We start from the raw sequence: 7,096 nt of genomic DNA, 5'->3' as shown, positions 1-7,096 counted from the left end.
CTCCCTGAGACAATAAGCAATTTGATATAATTATTTATGTTCAATAATGTAACATTTAAGTTTTTAGAATGTATGAAGTGCTTCCTATTAAAAGCACCATGCTAGGCACTGGGGATAGATACATAGATAGAAAATTACCAAGTCCCAAACTGCAATGAGCTTTTTATACTCTATAGTGGGGAAGGGGCTGCTGGGGGGAGGGAGGGAGGAAAGGGGATTAAGTCTAGAAATAACTGTTACAAAGTTCTCTTAATTGATCTCCCTGGTTCCATTCCCTTCCTCTTTCCAAATCACCCTTCACATGGCTGCCCAAATAATCTTTCTAATGCACAAGCTTGATATGCTACAGTGAAAAGAGCCTTGACTCTGGAGTCAGGAGACTTGAGTTAAAATCCCACCCAATGCTTATTATCTAGGCAACTTGGTGGAAACACTGTAATCTCTCAAGACTTTAGTTTCCCAATCCACAAAATACAGGGGAGTGGTCAGAGGTATTTAACATGCTGTTCTCAGAACACATGCACACCACAACACTCCCTAGTTCACTCCCATCAGACCTAGTCTGTAAACATTTAACAACAACAAAAATATACGAAATAGGACATAATGTTAAAGTCATTTTCTAAGTTAATATGTAACCCTCAGGGATTCTTATGTACAGTTTGGTGTCCCTAGTTTCATTTCAGCTTGATACCACTGGTCTTGTTCAGTCATTCAGTCACGTCCAGCAATTTGTGACTCCCTGGACCAGAGCATCTGGACCAAAGATACTGAAATGGTTTGCCATTTCCTTCTGCAGTGAATTAGGATAAACAGAGGTTAAGTGACTTGCCCAGGGTCACACAGCTGGGAAGTGTCTGAGGCTAGATTTCTGCTCCAGTCTTTCGGACTCCAGACCTGTCTAGACCATCTAGTCTAGCTGACAGCTAAGGGCCCATTCAGCTCTAAATCTATATAATCCTATGATCTTTCTAAGCATGTCATGCTCCTACTCAAAAAACCTTCAGTGGCACCTCCAGTGGTCATTAGGAAAAAACCCACAAACTCTTTGGTATAGCATTTAAAGATCTTCACAATCAGGTTCCTAACTTCTTTTTTGGCCATATTTCACTTGACTCCCATTCACACACTCTACCTTCTGGTCAAAGTGGACTCAAAGCTTTCCTCCAAACTCTTCCTACAGTCTCCTCCTCTTCTTCCTTGCCCCCTATATCCTGAAGCCCCACTCTCCTGATGACACTCTCCATGGACCACTATCTCCCAGCTTTTTAGCTCCTATCAATGAGCTGTCTTTCCCTATTAGAATATAAGCTCCTTAATGGTAAGGACTGTCTTGGTTGCTTGTATTTGTATCCATAGCACTTTAGCACAGAACTGATAAATGAAATGCTAAATAAATGCTAATTTATGCCTAATTTACCACAATTATACCTAATATACCACAAGTCATTCCAGGAACAGATCAATCAATTAATATTTACTAAGAACTAGATGGTTAGGATGCTGCACTGGGTCTGAAGTCAGGAAGACCTGAGTTCAAATCCAGCCTCAGATAGTAACTGTATGACATTGGGTAAATCACTTTAACCTGTTTGCCTCAGTTTCCTCATATGTAAAATGAACTGGAGAAGGAAATGGCAAGTTACTCCAGTATCTTTGGCAAGAAAACCACAAATGGGGTGGCAAAGAGGCAAACACTACTGAACAACATGCATATACTATGTGACAGCCACTAAGAGGGGCAGCTAGGTGGTGCAGTGGATAGAGCACCAGTGCAGGAGTCAGGAGGACCTGAGTTCAAATCTCACCTCAGACACTGGACACTCACTAACTGTGTGACCTTGGGCAAGTCACTTAACCCCAATTGCCTCAGCCTGGGTCATGTCCAGTCATGCTGATGAATATTTGGTCCCCAGATTCAGATGGCTCTGGAGGAGAAGTGAGGCTGGTGACCTGCATAGCCCTCCCTCACTCAGAACAAAGTCAAGTGCAAGTCATGTCATCATTTCTCTGATGGCATGGTCTTCTTTGGCAACAAAGGACGAACACACATCTACTAAGAATATAAGTACGAAGAATAAGAATTCCTTCTCATGATAAGCTTACAGTCTAACAGAGGAGACAAATATATATATGTACATATATACACATATTTATATCATTAACGTATTATATACAATTACATATTTTATACATATGATCTCCATGTATGCCATGGGATCTTGTGTGTGTGTGTACACAGCATATACAAAGTATATTAATACAAGGTAACTTGGAAGAGACAGCACTAACAATTGGGAAAATCAGACCAGGTTCCATGTAGAAGTTGGTGTTTGTGCTACATCTTAAAGATTAAGAAATATTCTATGAGGTGGAGTTAAAGAGAGTGCATTCTAGATATGGGGGATGGCCAAGAACAGCCAGTGCAAAGATACAAAGAAAGGAGATGGGGCATTGGCTACAGAATAGAATGATAGTTTGACTGGATCTCAGAGTACAAGAAAGGGAGTAATGTCCAGTGAGGCTGAAAATATTTTGTTGTTTGGTCATTTGAGTTGTGTGCAACTCATTGTAAGCCCATTTCTGGTTTTCTTGACAAAGATACTGGAATGGTTTGCCATTCCCTTCTCCAGATCATTTTGCAGATTAGGAAGTGAGACAAACAGGGTTAAGTGACTTGCCCAGGGTCACTCAGCTAGTAAGTGTCTGAGGATGGATTTGAACACTGGAAGATGAATCTTCCTGACTTCAGGGCCAGCACTCTATCCACTGTATCACCTAGTTACTGACATATAGATTGGAAATATAGATTGAGGCTAAATTGTGTAGGGATTTAAAACAGAGGAATTTACTTTTTTCCTGAAGCAATGGGAAGACATTGGAGTTGGTGTAATCTGGGATTACATGGTCAGATTTGCAGTTGTATAGGATGGCTTAGAATGGACAGAGACTTAAAACTTGGATAACAATTAGGAAACTGTTGAAATGATCTAGAGAAGTGATGAGGGTCTATAAAATAGTAGCTGTGAGTAATGAGAATGGTTTAGATATGAGAGATTTTTTGACAATAGAAATGACAATGGGGGAAGAGCCAAGATGGTAGAGTAAAAGCAGGGACTTGCTTGAGCAGAGTCAAAGATCCTACATCAAAAACCTCCAAGAGGAATATGAATTGATCACAGGCCATGGAGGACCTCCAAAGAGATTTTGAAAAACAAGTAAGAGAAGTAGAGGAAAAATTGGGTAGAGAAATGAGAATGATGCAAAAAAATCATGAAAGTTGAGTCAACAGCTTGCCCCCCAAAATACTGAAGATAACACCTTAAAAACAGACTAACACAAATGGCAAAAGAAGTCCAAAAAGCCAATGAGAAGAATGTCTTAAAAAGTAAGACTGGGGGGGCAGAGCCAAGATAACAGAGTAGAAAGACTCACATACACTAGCTCTTCCCCCACAGCCCATAAAATACTGCAAAGAAACACTCTCAACAAATTCTAGAGCAGCAGAAGCCACAGAACAACGGAGTGGAGGAGATTTCCAGCCCAGGGTGATCTGAAAGGCTGACAGGAAAGGTCTGTTGCACCGGACACAGAGCTGAGCCCAGCCCAGCCCTGGCCGGGAAGCACAGCTCCGGGAGCAGGATGCAAGCAGGCCTCTGGAGCTGAATCCCCAGCTGCAGTAGCAGCAGTGTGCAGATCCCTCAACCAACAGGTGCCAAAGGTCAGTAAGAGGGTTTTTTCAGCTGGCCAAGAAAGGAGCAGAGTCTTCCCATAGCCAGCATCCATTGTTGAATCATAAAACCCCTGGAGAACAGCTGATCCTTACCTCCGCCCTGTGTGGTGATCCTGTCCTGCCTAAAGCCCCTGGGAGAATTAAGCAGCTTATCTGAATCTCACCCCTAGTGCTAGATTGGTGGAACGGGAGGCCAGGTGGTCATGGAGAGGAAACTACTACTCACAGATTCCGGGCATAAAAGTTTCTGGTTGCTCTCAGACTAGCGTATACACTTGATTGTGCCACCTTGGAGGAACCGAGATCTTATAGATCCCCAGCGTATACCCTACTCTTGACAAAGAACCCAAAAGTCAAGTAATTGCTTAGGAAAATGCCCAAAAAGGGGAGAAAAAAATAAAACTATAGAAGGTTACTTTCTTGGTGAACAGATATCTTCTCCTATCCTTTCAGATGAAGAAGAACAATGCTTACCATCAGGGAAAGACATAAAAGTCAAGGCTTCTGTATCCCAAACATCCAAAATAAATATTCAGTGGTCTCAGGCCATGGAAGAGCTCAAAAAGGATTTTGAAAATCAAGTAAGAAAGGTGGAGGAAAACTTGGGAAGAAAAATGAGAGAGATGCAAGAAAATCATGAAAAGCAAGTCAACAACTTGCTAAAGGAGATCCAAAAAAATGCTGGAGAAAATAACACCTTGAAAAATAGGCTAACTCAACCGGCAAAAGAGGTTCAAAAAGCCAATGAGGAGAAGAAGGCTTTAAAAAGCAGAATCAGTCAAATGGAAAAGGAGGTTCAAAAGCTCACTGAAGAAAATAGTTCTTTCAAAATAAGAATGGAACAAATGGAGGCCAATGACTTTATGAGAAACCAAGAAATCACAAAACAAAACCAAAAGAATGAAAAAATGGAAGATAATGTGAAATATCTCATTGGAAAAACAACTGACCTGGAAAATAGATCCAGGAGAGACAATTTAAAAATTATGGGCCTACCTGAAAGCCATGATCAAAAAAAGAGCCTAGACATCATCTTTCACGAAATTATCAAGGAAAACTGCCCTGAGATTCTAGAACCAGGGGGCAAAATCAATATTGAAAGAATCCACAGATCACCTCCTGAAAGAGATCCAAAAAGAGAAACTCCTAGGAATATTGTAGTCAAATTCCAGAGTTCTCAGGTCAAGAGAAAATATTGCAAGCAGCTAGAAAGAAACAATTTGAATATTGTGAAAATATAATCAGGATAACACAAGATCTAGTAGCTTCTACATTAAGGGATCGAAGGGTGTGGAATAGGATATTCCAGAAGTCAAAGGAACTAGGACTAAAACCAAGAATCACCTACCCAGCAAAACTGAGTATAATATTTCAGGGGAAAAAATGGTCTTTCAATGAAATAGAGGACTTTCAAGCATTCTTGATGAAAAGACCAGAGCTGAAAAGAAAATTTGACCTTCAAACACAAGAATCAAGAGAAGCATGAAAGGGTAAACATCAAAGAGAAATCATAAGGGACTTACTAAAGCTGAACTGTTTACATTCCTACACGGAAAGACAATATTTGTAACTCTTGAAACTTCTTTCAGTATCTGGGTAGTTGGTGGGATTACACACACATACACACACACACACACACACACACACATACACATATATAGAGAGAGCACAGGGTGAGTTGAATAGGAAGGGATCATATCTAAAAACATGAAATTAAAGGGTGAGAGAGGAATATATTGGGAGGAGAAAGAGAGAAATGGAATGGGGCAAATTATCTCTCATAAAAGAGGCAAGTAAAAGACTTTTCAATGGAGGGGAAAAGTGGAGAGGTAAGAGGGAAAACGTGAAAATTGCTCTCATCACATTTAACTCAAGAAAGGAAGAAAATGCACACTCATTTTGGTATGAAAACCTATCTTACAATACAGGAAAGTAGGAGAGAAGGGAATAAGCAGCGTAGGGGGGATGATGGAAGGGAGGGCAATGGGAGGAGGGAGTAATTAGAAGTCAACACTCTTGGGGAGGGACAAGGTCAAAACAGAGAACAGCAGAAATGGGGGGCAGGATAGGATGGAGGGAAATAAGAGTTAGTCTTACACAACATGACTATTATGGAAGTCATTTGCAAAACTACACATATATAGGCTATATTGAACTGCTTGCCTTAACAGTGGGGATGGGTGGGGAGGGAGGAAGAAGGAGAAATTGGAACTCAAAGTTGTGGGAACAACTGTTGAGTTTTCTTTTTACATACAACTGGGAAACAAGAAATATAGGTAATGGAGTACTGAAATTTATCTTGCCCTACAGGACAAAAGAGAAGATGGGGATAAGGGGATAAGGGAAGGGAGAGATATTAGAAGGGTGGGAAGACTGGTGGTTGGGGTAATTAGAATGCTTGACAAATTGGGGTGGGGGGAGGGAGAGATGGGGAGAAAATTTGGAACTCAAAATTTTGTGGAAATGAATGCTGAAAACTTAAATAAATAATAATTTTAAAAAAGGGCAGGGCAGGGTAGAAAGACACACATACGCTAGCTCCGAACCCACAGCCCATAAAATATCTGTAAAAAAGAACTCCCAACAAATTCTGGAGCAGCAGAAGCCACAGAACAACAGAGTGGACGAGATTTCTGTTCCAGAGAGCCCTGAAAACCTCTCGCAAAAGGTCCTTCGCGCTGCAGACCCGGAGCCGAGCCCAGCCTTGCCTTGGCCATGAGGCACCAAGAGGAGCAGATCCGAGCAGGTTTCAGGGATGGAATCTCCTGCAGCCACGTGGGTCACTCCACCCACAGGCCCCAAAGGTTGGTGAGAGGGTCTTCTCGCCTTGCCGAGAGAGGAGTGGGGTGCCTCCATAATTCAGGCCCCCTCGGGAGGCAGCAGTGGAGGCGGCAGCAGACCAGGGCTCCCCAAACAGGCAGGAGCCTGGATCCATTGTTGAAGGTCTCTGCATAAACCCCCTGAGGGAACTGAGCCCATGAGGCAGCCCTGCCCACCCCCCCCAGCACCTGAACACACTGAATAGCAGCCCTGCCCCCGCCCAAAGCCCTGAGGCTGGCAAGCAGCATTTGAATCTCAGACCCCAAGCACTGGCTGGGCAGATCTGGAGGCAAAGTGGGTGTGAAGAGAATATTTAGAAGTCAAGTCACTGGCTGGGAAAATGCCCAGAAAAGGGAAAAGAAATAAGACTATAGAAGGTTACTTTCTTGGTGAACAGGCACTTCCTCCCTTCCTTTCTGATGAGGAAGAACAATGCTTACCATCAGGCAAAGACACAGAAGTCAAGGCTTCTGTCTGTATCCCAGCCCACTCAATGGGCTCAGGCCATGGAAGAGCTCAAAAAGGATTTTGAAAATCAAGTTA

Source organism: Notamacropus eugenii, chromosome 6, assembly GCF_028372415.1.
Source record: "Notamacropus eugenii isolate mMacEug1 chromosome 6, mMacEug1.pri_v2, whole genome shotgun sequence".
NCBI classification, from domain to species: Eukaryota; Metazoa; Chordata; class Mammalia; order Diprotodontia; family Macropodidae; genus Notamacropus; species Notamacropus eugenii.
Note: the sequence above shows the minus strand (reverse complement) of the source record.